The 16053-nt window shown below is 44.5% G+C and overlaps 1 protein-coding gene across 1 annotated transcript in view; it reads left to right on the top strand.

Moving 5' to 3' along the window:
- The first annotated feature begins 2036 nt into the window (after nt 1–2036).
- SV2C (synaptic vesicle glycoprotein 2C) overlaps nt 2037–16053 on the top strand; it is a 216835-nt gene continuing 202818 nt past the window's right edge. Inside the window, exon 1 of the mRNA XM_027039758.2 lies at nt 2037–2372. The gene's annotated coding sequence lies outside the window, so the exon portion shown is untranslated. The remainder of the gene's footprint in view (nt 2373–16053) is intronic.

The following is a 16053-nucleotide window of genomic DNA, read 5'->3' on the forward strand; positions in this document are numbered from 1 at the left end:
CCTCTCCCAACACAAGCCAGTCTTAAATCGGACATTTCTTGAAAACACACAATCGGGGATTTTCCTGCAGGAGCTGCCATCTTCAACTGCATCAAGACATGAAAACTTGGCAGCTAAAAAATTTATACACTTCTTTGAATATCTTCCACAGGAAAATAATTGAAGGAAGAGATAGCACAGCACAAAGAATATTGACCATTCACAGTTTTCTGAACTTCTCTCATTGGAGAAATAATCCATTATCGTGTGACATTTGGGGGAAGGTTCTCAAGAGGGTGTCTACCCATTTGGGAACTCAGTGAAATCACCAGCACATTCTGCATTTGAGAGCTCAAAGTTTTATAAATAATACATGGGCAATCTGGATAAGAATTACAAATTTTTAAATTTCACAATTTCATTTCTAATGCTGGATTTATAGGCATTCCCGTGGGGTGTAGTTTCCTCCTCATGGTAACAACACAATCCTTTTAGCCTAAATAATTATTTAATTTAAATAATTTGTCTATGTAGAAGGATTCATGAAATGCAAATAGCACATTCCCTAATTTTCATGTTTCCCCGACCACTTTACAACACCACATACGGTTTCAAACTACAAAGTCTTTAACCCAAACAAGACCCAGGCAGGTGTTCAAAGACCCATATAGCCAAGCAAGTGTAGGTTTGACAGGGGAATCCCAACTTAGAGTTCTTGAGTGCTTGAGATGGAGAGAGGGGAGAGTTATCCACCAAGGATTGTCTCTACTTCTCTCCACAGTATCATGCACGCTGACACAACCAAGCCACAAAGCCCATGTAACAACACAGCTCAGGGTTGAACCATCTCATCCCCACCAACTCCCCTGGGCAGGAGGCTGCCCAAGATGCCTGGTATCTCTTCTTTCCGGCACAAGTACATGGAATATTTATATTTATATCCACAAACTGATCCATTCAATCATCCAGGCATATTTACACGAATAGAGCATATGGGCAGATAAGCCGCGCGCGCGCGCGCGCGTGTGTGTGTTGTGTGTGTGTGTGTGTGTGTGAGTTCTACCCACTGCATCCTGCTCAGGCTCTGCGCTTTGTCTTGCTTGGGGTCACCCATCACGAGAGCAGTGATGCTAGGGAGGACACCGGCCAGTGCAGCCCCTTCCCACTCTGTATTGGTTCCACGTGAGTGCGGAGCTGGCAGGTCAGAGGCTTGGGGAAGCCCAGCTTCTCGCAGTGTCTGGGTGGCAGTGCGCGAGATGCGGGGAGGCGGATTGTTGGGAGGGCTGGGGAGTATCGAGGCGCGGCCGCCCGAGGCCGGCGGAAGGCAACGCCCTCCTCTGTCGCCGCGGGGTGGCGGCGCCAGCCTCGGGCATGGCTTCGCCAGGGTAGGTTTCCCGGAGCCGCCGAACCCCGCCGCCCCGAAATGGGGAAGCTCGAGGTGGGGTCTCCAGCACACCAGTGTTACTGAGAATACAAGCAGAATTCCCGTGCCTCCTCCCTCCTTTTAAAATATTCGGTAGTTTCCCCCAAAAGGGCCACTTTGAGTGTCTGCTTGTGGGTACAGATGTCTGGCCCCACCTGGCATTAGGGAGACCCCAGACGCCCAGCAAAGTTTCCTCCTGTTTGCTCTTGCTGTGCCCCAAGTTTCCACTCGACTTGTATGCCAGCGTGGAGGCGGAGGATGAAGGGACTGGTCAATTTAAGCCCCAGGTAGCTCCCGGGAAGCCGAGTTGACGTTAACAGGTCAGTCCCAGGCCCAGAAATACCGGCAAACCCTCTCTCCCCTGGCACCACCTAGGTCCAGCACCTAGAATTCCTTGTTGTCTCGCGGGACCAGACTAGGGGCGCCGCCCCCAGTGCAGCACGCAGAGTCACACTCAGGGACTAATTCAGGACTGGCGCCCTTTCCTATCCCCCCCGTAGCAAACTCGAAGCCCTGAATCCTCCCAAAGTACTTGCCACTTGGGGGTGCCCCTCCCCTCCCCCCCCCCCCCCCCAAGCCAGAGCTGCAGCAAAGCCTCAGCACCCGGACTTCCCGGAGCCAGGCAGCCCGCCCCGCACGGAGTCGTGAGCCGCTCCAGCCTCCCCCGCGCGCGGTGACTCCCTCCCTGCGCACCGCTCGTACTCTCACCACGCCGCCGCCCGGCACTGCAGCACCGCGGGGAGGAGGCGCAGGCGGAGGAGGGGGAGGAGGACCGCAGCGTGCAAGCCCGGAGCCACTTTCCCGCCCCTCCTTTCTTCGCTGACACGCTCAGAGGAGTCACCACTCCGCGCGCTGCAGGCGAGAGTGGCAGACGGAGGCGGCCCCAAGGAGAGAGCCCGAGCGACACCCGCGTGGCGGCTGCTGCAGCGCTGACACCACCTAGGGCAAGGGGTCCCAGGCGGCTGGAGCGGTGAGTGAGGGACCCCGGCAGCGGTGGCGGGTTTTCCCGCCGCCGCCTAATTTCCCTTCCCGACCCGGGAGCCGAACGCTGGAGCGTGGGGGAACTTTTTGCAGCCTTGTAGAAGCGCAACTTCGCCCCGAGTGCCCCTGAGGAAGAGGTTGCAGGTGCCTGGTGCTACCCTGTCGGTCGCCTTTGCTGGAGCGGACCGGGGAATTCGGGGTAAAGAAGATGGGGTGACCCCCGGTTGCCCAGGACAGATCAGGGGAGGCAGGCGCACTTTAGTCCGGATCCCCGGGGGAGGCGGGTGGGCGCCAGCGGGGATTCGAGAGCCGCCCCCGCCTTCCGTGGGGACCTCCACCGTAGTTGGCTTAAGTGGTTGGACGGGGAAGGGGAGGCTGAATCCAAACAAGAGGGTTCGAGCCCCCAGCGGGATGTCTAGCCTGTACCCCGACCCCAGCTTTGGGCTCAACTTTTCGGCGGGGATCCCTCTGCAGACGTGCGGGCGGAGGGAGAGAGGAGAGAGCCGCATTGGGCGCTGTGGGAGCCTGAAAGAAACACTCAGTCTTAAAAAAGCTATTCCACGGAAGTCCCCGAAGCCCCCGTGCGCGAGAACCCGAGAGGGATGGAGAACAGGGAATCCCACGGGGCTGTGGCTGTTTGTAAGTGCGGCACTTCATTACATACACTACGCCTTCATTCAGCAAAAACCTACCGAGCGCCTACTGTGCTCCAGGTGCGGCTAAATAGACCTACTGGCTTGAGGCTCATTGCGGGAGAGGGGCTATCACCCGTAAACAAGCTACCGGGGTCATCTCAGGTGGTGGTGAGCGCTGTGGCGGCGATCACCCAACCCGTTTGACTCTTTCAATTCGCAGACTCTTTCCCCTCCGCCTGGGTTCTAGAACTGGGAAGACTTTTCTCTGGCTTGTCGCGGGGACCCCTGGGGGCTGGGCCCACGAAGGTTGCAGAACATGGTGATGAACTTGTAGAGCAGCGGGCACCCCACGGGAGATGCACAACCCGGAGCCTTGCTGGGGGCGTGAGGGGAACTCAGGCGCCGGGCGCGCGGGGGTGGAGGGGGAGGGGCTGAGTCACAGGGGCGGGAGGGGCCGCCTGGCTGGCGCGAGCGGGCGCGGGGGGGCGCTCACGTCACCCACTACGTGTGCGAGTGATGCAAATGCAGACCCACTAGGGGCGGGCGGGGGTGGGGGCTGGAGGGCAGGCGGCCGAGTCTCGGTCTGGGAGCGCGCGTGTGTGCGTCAACGGCTCCCCAGTGAAGGATGCTCGGCAGCGTACCCGGCGCAGACAGCGCCCACCGGGCGGGGCAGCGGGGACGGCGGGGGCCACTGCGGCGGGGGGCGGCGAGGAAAGCCCAGCAGGGCCGGGTCTGCGGGCGGCCCTCCGCACCGCAGTGCGCCGCAGTGCCGGAAAGGCTCCGCAGCGGCCAGGCGCTCCCCGGGGGATCCAAAAGATGGGGCGTCTTTTGAGGAGCCGCAGCAGGGATGTCCCGATGGCCTCCTCTCTCGCTAGCCCTCCTTCCTAAATATTGAGTTGACTGTCAGCGCGAGAAAGTTGTTTCAGTTTAATTCTTAGCCTTAATCCTGGAAAAGAATTTGCATTAATCTCTGTCGTTCACTCGTTTTTCTGTGGCAAGTTCCGGCAAGTTCCGAAAGGCCTCGTGCTCGTGGCAGGTTTTCCTCGGAAAGCTTCGATGCTGAGGTTCATGAGATTCGGTAGTGCGCACCCACTCCTTCACCGTTCTTCCGCAGTTTTGTCAGGAGACCAGGCCTCTAAGTGGGGCTTGAGAATGGCCTGCGAAACAGTGTGCCGCATTCCTCTTTTATGACATAAAAATGTGTGTTAAAAGCAGTACTAGGAAAGCATAATCCCGGTAAAAAATAAAAAGCCCAATCCGTGCTTCATTTTATTACTATTTTTCAAAAAGACCCCACTTGCTGGAGACCTCATGGCAAAGGTGTTTCTGTTGGCTCTGCAGAATGAGTCCAAATCTGCAGTATGCTTGTCGAAAGGATTCAAAGCCCGGGAGGTGGAGGGAAGGAAGGGAGGAAAACAGAGAAGCAGTCATCAAAGAGCCCAGCGGCAGAAATCCTAGTCCCCACTTTCCCAAGTATCCTATCACCTGGGACTAGGGACTTACCCTCTTGGGTTCATCCTGCACATTTAGGAAGTGTGAAAAATAGCTCAGACTAGCTCTTCTTACAAAGTTGTTTTGAGGACAAAAGATGATGGTCTCTGAGAGATTTGGGCCTACAAATTCTCTATGAATGGAAAATATTATGAAACACCGTCCATTGAATTTTATCTTTTTAAAAATTCTGGAGACATTCACCACTGCTGTTCCTTTAATGAAATTTAGCCTTCAATGTCTGCAAACGCAGACAATAGACTTTTCCTAACAGTCTTATATAAAATCAGACGCCATTAGCTGCTGTCTGGAGGAGGAGGGGAAAAAAAAGAAAGCTCTGGATTATATCTGCGTGTCTTTGGTAATGTAGTAGAGAAAGCAAATTTATGTTTCATGACCCAATGACAGTAAAAGTAGCGTCTTTGGTCCCAGCAGCAGACTAGCCTAAGAGCTTTTAGGTAAAAATTCTGCTCACAATTAACCCAATCATATTCCTTAAGTGTGGAAGGTGCCTCAGACAACAGGAAGCAGTTTCCACCCTTAGGAAGATTACCACAAAGAGTATCATAATGTGCAATATATCATGTGACCACAAGTCCCAGAAAATCCATTTCCCATTATTAGGGATATTATCTCTTACTCTAATGTAAACTTCCTGATGATATACTTCAAGAATAAAAACATCTGATTTGTCAAAATGCTGTCCTAGCCATTCACAATGCTGTTATTCATGTGACTCAGATGTAATGGTAGATAGCTATGAATGGTTAAAGTTAAAATGCCCTTTTTATTCTGTGCACTGTATCAAGGGAAAACCTATGATTCACCAGTGCCTCTTGATTCCTTATGCTGTGGGTTTTGTCTGACGCATGGTTTACAACATGTATATCGTTACCCATTTAACACAAACTTGTCATGTAGATTAAGTCTGTCAGTAAACCTAAGAGAGGCAGGCCCCCCATCTGTGTGCACCTTTGGTACAACATTGCTAAATTGTTTTTGGTTTTGATTTGCTTTTTTCAATTCCAGCCCTATTGAGCAACCAGTGTAAGTGTTGCAGTGAATTTGGAGCTTCTTTATTTGACACAGCTGAAATAACAACGGGGGGTCAAGTTACTATTTATCCTTGCTGGAAATATGTCTTAATGGGGCATAAAGACACCATTTGCTTTTATCACGAACACCCCTTGTAATCAGGGGCACTTGGTGCGAGTTGCATATCATCGTCTCTTCCTCTGTTGGGGAGAATTGAAGAATATGAAATAAAAGGAGAGCAGTGAACAACATTGCTCCTCATCAGGGAAATCCAAATCAAAACCACACTCAGATACCACCTCACGCCAGTCAGAGTGGGTAAAATGAACAAATCAGGAGACTATAGATGCTGAGGAGGATATGGAGAAACGGGAACCTTCTTGCACTGTTGGTGGGAATGCAAACTGGTGCAGCCACTCTGGAAAACAGTGTGGAGGTTCCTCAAAAACTTAAAAATAGAACTACCCTATGACCCAGCAATAGCACTGCTAGGAATTTACCCAAGGGATACAGGAGTACTGATGCATAGGGGCACCTGTACCCCAACGTTTATAGCAGCACTCTCAACAATAGCCAAATTATGGAAAGAGCCTAAATGTCCATCAACTGATGAATGGATAAAGAAATTGTGGTTTATATACACAATGGAGTACTACGTGGCAATGAGAAAGAATGAAATATGGCCCTTTGTAGCAACGTGGACGGAACTGGAGCGTGTTATGCTAAGTGAAATAAGCCATACAGACAAAGATAGACACCATATGTTTTCACTCTTATGTGGATCCTGAGAAACTTAACAGAAGACCATGGGGGAGGGAAAGGAAAAAAAATTAGAGAGGGAGGGAGCCAAACCATAAGGGACTCTTAAAAACTGAGAATAAACTGAGGGTTGATGGGGGGTGGGAAGGAGGGGAGGGTGGTTGATGGGTATTGAGGAGGACACTTGTTGGGATGAACACTGGGTGTTGTATGGAAACCAATTTGACAATAAATTTCATATTAAAAATAAATAAATACAATTTAAAAAAAGGAGAGCAGTGGATTGGATGGTTTAGTACTTTCTGGTTCTAATATTCTTTCCCTCCATGAAATGCAGAAATATATGATGACTTTTGTTTTAAAAAAGTTTAATTCCAGTATAATTAACATAGTGTTGTATTAGTTTCAGGTGTACAATATAGTGATTCAACAATTCTCTGCATTACTCAGTGCTCATCATGATAAATAGACTTTTTAAAAATTTTTTAAAAGTCTATTTATTTTGAGAGAGAGAGAGCAGAGGAGGGCCAGAGAGAGAGGGAGAGCGCAAGAATCCCAAGCAGGTTCCACACCATGAGCATGGAGCCTGACAGGAGGCTCGAACTCATGAACCGTGAGATTATGACCTGAGCTGAAACCAAGAGTCTGGCACTTAATTGACTGAGCCACCCACGCACCCCAAGATAAGTGTACCCTTAATCCCCTTCACCTCTCTCACCCATCCCTCTACCCACCTCTCTTCTGGTAACCACCAGTTCGCTATATTTAAGAGTCTGCTTTCTGTCTCTTGTTCATTTATTTTGTTTCTTAAATTCCACACTTGAGTGAAATTAGGTAGTGTTTGTCTTTCTCTGACTTATTTCACTTAGCATTATACCAGTTGGATCCATCCATGTTGTTGCAAATGGTGAGATTTCATTCTTTTTTATGGCTGAGTGATATCCCATTGTTTATATATACCACATCTTCTTTATCCATTGATGAGTTATATTTTAAATTTGAACTTTGCTTATAAGTAGAATATAAGAAGTGTTTTTTATTAACTCATGTTCCAATTTTACATGGAGACATGGGCTCTGTTTTTGTAGAATAATTGATCTGTTAGAGTTTGTATTATGCCATTATGGTTATGGGCTAAAACATTTTTAAAAGGCCAATTTTGAAAAATAGTAATCTCAGTTCACTAATCTCAGTAGAGTAGATATTCAGTTGAATTTAATATGAGAAATTTATTTTAGTTAAAGATTTTATTTTTAAGTAATCTCTACACCCAGCGTGGTGCTCGAACTCACAACCCTGAGACAGAGTCACATGCTCTACCCACCCAGCTACGTGCCCCTAACATGACACATTTTAAATGCTTTCTGTTGAGCACCCAGTGCATACCATGCCTGCTGTGTCATTTCCTGTGGACACTTTGTACTACAAATGATTACGACTGGTAACTAAGAACTATACTAATGGGCTTTAGTCTTCTCACAGCACTGTGACCTCTTATAATTCCGGAGCACAGTGAGATTTATGACTAATTATGCTTTTTCTTGTTATTTGCTACTCTTTAAAAATCCTATGAATTAGAATCCTAGTATAGCCAAATAGACCGGTGGTTCTCAGTTGCCCTGTGTATCATACTTTCCTGAGACGCTTATTCAAATGGAGAGGTCCGAGCTTCATCCTAGACGTTCTAAGCGAGTAGTTCTGTGGGTGGGCCCAGAATATGCTGTTTATCAAGCTGACAAGTGGGTTATATGTCATCACCAGGGATCTACACTTGCAGGGGTACTGGAATGAGTACCTGACAGTATGGCAGGGACCCAGAACACGTGGGCTTTGTAAGTTGTGTTGTTCTCTTCAGTATTTATTGAGTCTCTCCTCGAAGCTCTGAGAGAAGTCGCCTTCTGGCTAGCAAGACAGACTTAGAGATGACTAACTTCTGTGGTAGGGGTCAGAGGCGAAGTGAGCAAGATGGGTGGTTGGAAAGGACTCTGTGGAGACGGTTATGCAGATGGCATCAGCAGAAAGAGCTTAGGCAGAAGGAGCAGCATATATGAAAGGTTGGTCTGGTGGCAGAAGGCTGACAACCTTAGCATGGCCTTCAAGGCTCTGGATGGTCTGGCCCCTGCTCAAGTCTGTAGCCTCATTTTGCTTGACCTCCAAACCTCTCCCAATCTAGCAACCTTCAGACATCAGCCTCCCGATGACCTACTCTATCCTACCTTCACCCTATTGACTCCTTATGCTCTTCAGACCACAGTCATCTTCCCTTTCTGGGGCAGCCTCCCAACCCTCTCTTGGGAGGTGAAAATTCTCTCTTCTCTCACGGTTCTCTTTTCTTTCTAGATAAGACTGTTGGAGAAAAACAGGATACTCAGTGAATTTGAATTCAGATTAACAAACAATTTCTTAATCAAATGTTGCTTGGGGCATATTTACATTAAAATTTTATCTGTTGTTTATATAAAGTTTACATTAATCTGGGCATCCTGTATTTTTACTTGCTGAATCTGGCAACTCTGTTTATAAAGCTCATTAATTTTGCTCTTTCTTTTTTTAAAGTGAGGTTGTTTCCTTAACGCCTGTCTCTCCCAACTGAACTCTACACTCCAGGAGACCAAGGACAGGATCAGGGATAGGTTGTGGTTTTGTCTTGTTGTTTGATCCCTAGTGTCTAAGCCAGTGTCTGGAGCTTAGTAAGAGCTCAGGAAATATTATCAGATGACTTAATGAACTGTTTAACAAAACTGGTGTAGCTGTGGACAAATGTCTTAACCTCTTTAGAGCCTTGATTTCTTAAGCTGTGAAAAGTTGATGTTTATATGTCTTTTTTAGGATTGTGTGAAAAGGTTAAGTAGGGAAAACATACGTACATTTCCTAGCATGTTACTTTGCAGGCACTGTACCATAAAAGATTTTTCTCTTCAATCAGTGTGTTTTTTTGTTTTTTGTAAAATGAAAGTATTCCTTCTTAATGTGTGAGATCCCACAACCTTTTTATTATAATGTGATTCTGTAAGTCATCAAATGTTTCCTGAATATTTACCAAATTCAAGGTACTCTGGAGATTCTGCTGTGCAGTTACAAAGGTCCTGTTCTCAAGAAGAACACATCTCTGGAATAGTAACACCCAAGGGCTGGCTTCATTGGCCTTTGACCTACATGGTCACATGGTGCCTCATGTTCAGAAAGGCCCTGTGTTTGGTTTATGCTCTGCCATCACCTCTTGAAATTTTTTGAATACAAGGTCAATTATGTAGCTAATACTGGTAACCTATGTATGTTTGTATTTAGCACATGCACGGGGAGCATTATAGTCTTCTTAATGACCCTTGGCCTCAGGGAACTTATGATTTTCCTCACTTACATGGTTTATAATTGGCTGAACCAAGATCAATGTCTTTTCTAGTACACCATGACTATCTTCACATTTACAACCATCCAGTGTGGTCTAAACCTTTGAGTGAGCATCAAGAGCCTTTAAAGAATTAGCTTTAGTTCTCCCATTCTTTGGTCATTTCCATGGACATTCCCTCCCTGTCACTGCTCCTGCAGTTGCTGAGGGATCGCAGCTTCAAGTTCTAGGTCTGCGTTTGTGGGAACACCAGGAACAATGTGCTTTAGACTTCATCTCCACCTATATTCAGGTTTTTAAATCTGCAGATCCACACGAAATAGTGACCATGGTGGGGGGAAGGTTAAAATTTTTCTAAGAGAAATATCAGAGATGTATGTTCTTTGCTTTAAATCACCCAGCTGAGTCACACAGCCCGGGAGCCTTTGCAGCAGGGAACGGCCATGCATTTTGGCAGTGGGTAGAGAAGGTGACCCACTTTGTCATTTCAGGCTCTGACTAGCTTGTTTTAAAATATACTCATTTAAATATTACTTTTTAGTAGCTCTAACCATGCCATTTTTTCTTTTTTTTTTACAATTTTTGTGCTTACGTGTGTTTGTATTTGAGAAGTGACATTCTAATGATTCCACTGGGCTCCTGTCGTGTTTGCCTTCACACTATTACTGTTTTCACCATGTGACAGCATGCTTCAGTTAATGCACATGAAACACATTATGAGCTGTGTTGAACCCAAAAGTAATTTAAATAGAAAGTTTATTATTTCTGAAGTATCCAGTTAAATCTGTCACTGGGGTTCCCTCTTGGCCACATCAATGTGGAGGCAGAAATACAGATCCACACTAGCAGCCACAGTCATTTTCCTGGCTCTATTCCTATCCCAATTGTGGATTCCCAGTCTGCTGTAAAGATTCTTCACTATTTCTCTGAGTCGTCAGGGATCGTTCCTGTGGTCCTTGTCCCTATTTCCCTGCAGTAGCATCACCGCAGTGTTGTGCCGCATACTCCCCACTGCCCAGTGCCCTGGCTCCAGTGTTGTGGAAGCTGCTGACACTACATGTGCTCTTTACGTCCCTGGAGAGTTTAGAGTATGTGTGAATATATGGGGCTGGTGAGAAACACTGCAGAGGACATGGCATCCTGTATTCACAATCAACTGTCCTTTGCACTCCAGCCCATTGTCCTGAGACCATGACTAGTGGGTCTCAGATTGCCTTCAGTTTGGACTGAGCTCTTTCCTGGGAATTTCTTAGTCCCTCCCTTTCAGACATGCTCAGAAGTATCAGAATATTAAGATAAATGGTCAGCATTTTGCACAGGATGTTTTATGCATTTTATTTGTGGTAGTGAAAAATCAGAAACAATTGAATTACTTGAGTTTTTAGCAATAATTACATATTACTCTGTAAGCAAGGCATTAGTAAAGTTGGTAAAAATTAATTTCGAGATGCCTCTGTGATGATGTTTCTTAAATAGGTCTAGTTATTAATCTTTTAGTGGCTAAAACACAGTGCCACGTTTGTTTTGTTCTGTTTTGTTTTAGTTCATAATACAAGAAGGTAGTTGAAGTTGTGAGGACAGGGATTATTTTGGTGCTCAATAAAGCTGTTTTCATTTTGAATGAAAAAACGGAACTCGCCTATAAACGTCAGTACACTGGCCACTGAGAAGAACTGCTCATTGCTGACTTAGGTTATTAAAGCTGAGGACCTCTCCTCCATCCCCCCACCTCCATTCTTAATAAATCTTGTGTGTCTAATAGCTGTCAAAAGCCAGTATTACTACTCAAATGTCTTGCTCTTAGGGACATTTCTCATCCTACTGTGGTTGTATATTCGATGAGATTGGAGATGGACAATTACTATCTTCCCTTCCTTGGGTTTGGAATGTCCTAATGTACCTTCCCCCCCCCCCCCCATCCAACATACACCCACTCATGGAAAAGACTCCTACCTGCCCTTCAAGCCTCAGCTTAAAACTTCATCCATCTCCCTCCATGATAGAATTTAGGCCCCTTTCTTTGTTTCTTCCAGTGCCTTTGCAGCCACGTCTCTCGAGTGCTTCTCACATTTTGTCATTGTAGCCTCTCTACACGTGTTTTCCTAGATTCTGGGCCCCTTGAACCTTAAGAGGCCAAGTCATTGAGATCTTTGTAACTCCAGGTGCTGGACACATAGGGACTGAACACATTTTAAATAATTATTAAGCCTTCTAAATTCAAGTATAATATACATAGACAAAAGTCTACATATTAAAGGTGTATAGCTGAATTGATTTTTACAAACTGAACACATCTCTTTAACCAACACCCAGATCATGATAGGGATGGCTCCCACACCCCAGAAACTCCTTGCATGTCCTTTCCAATCATAAGCCTCTTCCACTATCCTGACCTCAGTCCTCTGGAGGTGCTTAAATGCAGCTCTCCCTGTCCTGCTCAGATACCCATTTTTTTTTTCATGCCCAGCGTCTGGGAAACTGCTTGGCAGAGCCTAATCACTGTTGGTTGACATGGGAATGTCCTGACACTATCCCCAGATGCCCAAAGTCTCAGTCCACAAGATGCCAGAGGCAGAGAAAACAGTCCCTGATTTGCTCCCCACTCTTCTGGGGAACAAAATAATTTCTTTTTAATAGATAAAGGCTCCAGATTTCTATTTCTTCTTATGTCAGTTTTAGTAAACTGCATTTAAGTAAAAAGAAATTTGTCAATTTTATCCAGATTGTCAAATTTATTGCATAGTTATTTATGAATCACTTGTTTGTTTTCATTTTGTGAACTCTGTGATTCTTGTATTTAATCGTATTTTCTTCATTGCTTTGGATACTCCTATCATTTTTTTTGTATAGATTCTAGAAACTTCAGGGTCATGTGGCATTATTGTAGATTATTAAAAATGCATATAGATTATTTAAAATGCATTCTTGTATCATTTGAACATGGAATCATTGCCTGTGGTTATTCGCAAATTTTAAAACTCATTATTTCTTTTATTTACTATTAAATAACAGCCCTGATAATATCAGAATATTAGTAACTAGATAGAATTACCGATACACTTAGGTAATTTTTAAAATATCTAAATTATATAAGCCAGGTTTAGGGGAGATTCCAATTTTGTTGAAAGCAAACATGTTGATAAAAATGAAATACCCATGGGCTTGATGTGCATCTACTGGTTATTTAGCGTCTATGTGTTTAGAATCTGAACAGATAAATGAGCCATGGTTTGAATTTTGATGACAAGGGTTTTATTTAGTGAAAACTTAAACCTTATTCAATTCTTATTCCATCCCTGCCTGCCTGTACATGGATCTGTCAGGCAATGGCCGACTGCAGATTTCATCCTTTGAAGGTGATTGTAGGGGAGAAAACTCATGAAATACACATTGGCATGGTTTGTTGGAGGGTTTTTCTATATCCCAGCAACTCATGTAGCTAGTGGTTCAATATCATGTATTTATACAGTGCTGTTTAACTTTTACCTTTTCCCTGGATGGCACCCATTCCTTCTTTTTCCTATTATCCATATACTCTCTGTCCAACATTATAAATTTAATTTTTTTAAGTTTATTTATTTTGAGACAGAGCACAGAGACTGACTCTGGGCTTGATACCACAAACCATGATATCATGACCTGAGCTGAAATCAAGAGTTGGATGCGTAACCGAATGAGCCATCCAGGCACCCCAACATTATGAATTTCTTACTAATTTTTCTATTCCTCCTTTAACCATACTTGCCTCACTTATGCTGGGGAGAATAAAAAAGAAAATCTCATTTGACAAATCAGACATTTATTGCTACATCATGGTACCTAACTGACTACTCCAAAAGTTAGTAACTTAAAGCAATATCTTTTTGCCTGTGCATCTGTGGATTGGCAGGCTAATTTCTGTTGAGCTTTGCTAGATTTTACCCAAGGTACAGGTTAGGTTCAGGTCTTTAATTCTACTTGGAGTAATTGGCTATCCAGTTCATATTTTTTGCATGGGGATGATAGAAGTACAAGAAAAATGAACGGAAACATGTGATGCCTCTTAAGTCTAGGCTCAAAAACAGTGCATGTCACTTCAACTCATGTTCCACTGACCAAAAACATGTAATGCATAGGACAGTTCCACTTAACAGAGCATTGCCTCACATACTGCACAACTTCCCCGTATTCCTTCAGACAGCCATTTAAGTGAAAATTGCATTTCTAGTAACTTAGGTCTAGAACTTCTTCTGTTAAACACAAGTATTTTTTGCATAATTTTTTATATAACATATTTTCCTTGAGTGAAACTACTTATAAATCAAGGGAAGACTACAATTTGTTTTATTTAAAATCTTACCAAGAGTTGGGGTGCCTGGGTGGCTCAGGTCATAATCTCATGGTCCATGAGTTCAAGCCCCTGTCAGACTCTGTGCTGACAACGGAGAGCCTGGAGCCTGTTTTTGATTCTGTGTCTCCCTCTCTCTCTGTGCCTCCCCCGTCACGTTCTGTCCCCTTCTCTCGCAATAATAAACATTAAATACATACATACGAATAAAAAATAAAATCTTACCAAGAGTTGCTCATCATTTCCAACAATCATGTCACCAGTAGTAACACACACTAGTTGTGATATTTAAGTTGCTACTAAGCACACCTGTATTTGTCTCCATGGGTGTTTGTTACATTCATGGTGATTACACATTTTTTAAAATTATTATTTTTTTATATTTTGTTTTTATTTTATTTTCTAAATTTATATCCAAGTTAGTTAGCATATAGTGCAGCAATGATTCCAGCAGTAGATTCCTTAATGCCCCTTATCCATTTAGACCATTCCCCCTCCCACAATCCCTCCAATAACCCTCTGTTTGTTCTCCGTATTTAAGAGTCTCTTGTATTTTGTCCCCCTCCCTGTTTTTATATTATTTTTGCTTCCCTTCCCTTGTGTTCATCTGTTCTGTCTCTTAAAGTCCTCATATGAGTGAAGTCATATGATACTTGTCTTTCTCTAATTTCGCTTAGCATAATACCCTCCAGTTCCATCCGCATAGTTGCAAATGGCAAGATTTCCTTCTTTTTGATTGCCGAGTCATACTCCATTGTATATATGTACCACATCTTCTTTATCCATTCATCCATTGATGGACATTTGGGCTCTTTCCATACTTTGGCTATTTTTGATAATGCTGCTATAAACATTGGGATGCATGTGCCCGTTTGAAACAGCATACCTGTATCTCTTGGATAAATACCTAGTTGCAGTTACCGGGCTGTAGGGTAGTTCTATTTTTAGTTTTTTGAGGAACCTCCATACTGTTTTCCAGAGTGGCTGCACCAGTTTGCATTCCCACCATCAATGCAAAAGAGATCCTCTTTCTCCGCATCCTTGCCAACATCTGTTGTTGCCTGAGTTGTGAATGTTAGCCATTCTGACAGGTGTGAGGTGGTATCTCATTGTGGTTTTGATTTGTATTTCCCTGATGATGAGTGAAGTTGAGCATTTTTTCATGTGTTGGTTGGCCATCTGGATGTCTTCTTTGGAGAAGTGTCTATTCATGTCTTTTGCCCATTTCTTCACAGGATTATTTGTTTTTTTGGTGTTGAGTTTGTTAAATTCTTGATAGGTTTTGGATACTAACCCTGTATCTGATATGTCATTTGCAAATATCTTCTCCCATTCTGTCAGTTGCCTTTTTGTTTTGCTGATTGTTTCCTTTGCTGTGCAGAAGCTTTTTATCTTGATGCAGTCCCAATAGTTCATTTTTGCTTTTGTTTCCCTTGCCTCTGGAGACATGTTGGGTAAGAAGTTGCTGTGGCCAAGATCAAAGAGGTTTTGCCTGTTTTCTCCTCGAGGATTTTGATGGCTTCTTGTCTTACATTTAGGTCTTTCATCCATGTTGAGTTTTTTTGTGTGTGTATGGTGTAAGAAAGTGGTCCAGATTCATTTTTCTGCATGTTGCTGTCCAGTTTTCCCAGCACCATTTGCTGAAGAGACTGTCTTTATTCCATTGGATTCTTTACTGCTTTGTCAAAGATTAGTTGGCCATGCACTTGTGGGTCCATTTCTGGGTTCTCTATTCTGTTCCATTGGTCTGAGTGTCTGTTTTTGTGCCACTACCATACTGTCTTGATTATTATAGCTTTTAAATTATTTTTTTTAATGTTTATTTATTTTTGAGAGAGACATAGGATGTCTCTCTCTGGGTGGGTGGGAGAGGGGTGGAGCGAGAGGGAGACAGAATCCGAAGCAGGCTCTAGGCTCTGAGCTGTCAGCACAGAGTCCAACAGGGAGGCTTGAACCCACAAGCCCTGAGATCATGACCTGAGCCAAAGTTGGACACTTTACCGACTTAGCCACCCAGGCACCCCTATACATTTTTTAAGGTTTATTCATTTATTTTGAGAGAGAGAGAGAGAGA

Source organism: Acinonyx jubatus, chromosome A1 (genome assembly GCF_027475565.1).
Source record: "Acinonyx jubatus isolate Ajub_Pintada_27869175 chromosome A1, VMU_Ajub_asm_v1.0, whole genome shotgun sequence".
NCBI lineage: Eukaryota > Metazoa > Chordata > Mammalia > Carnivora > Felidae > Acinonyx > Acinonyx jubatus.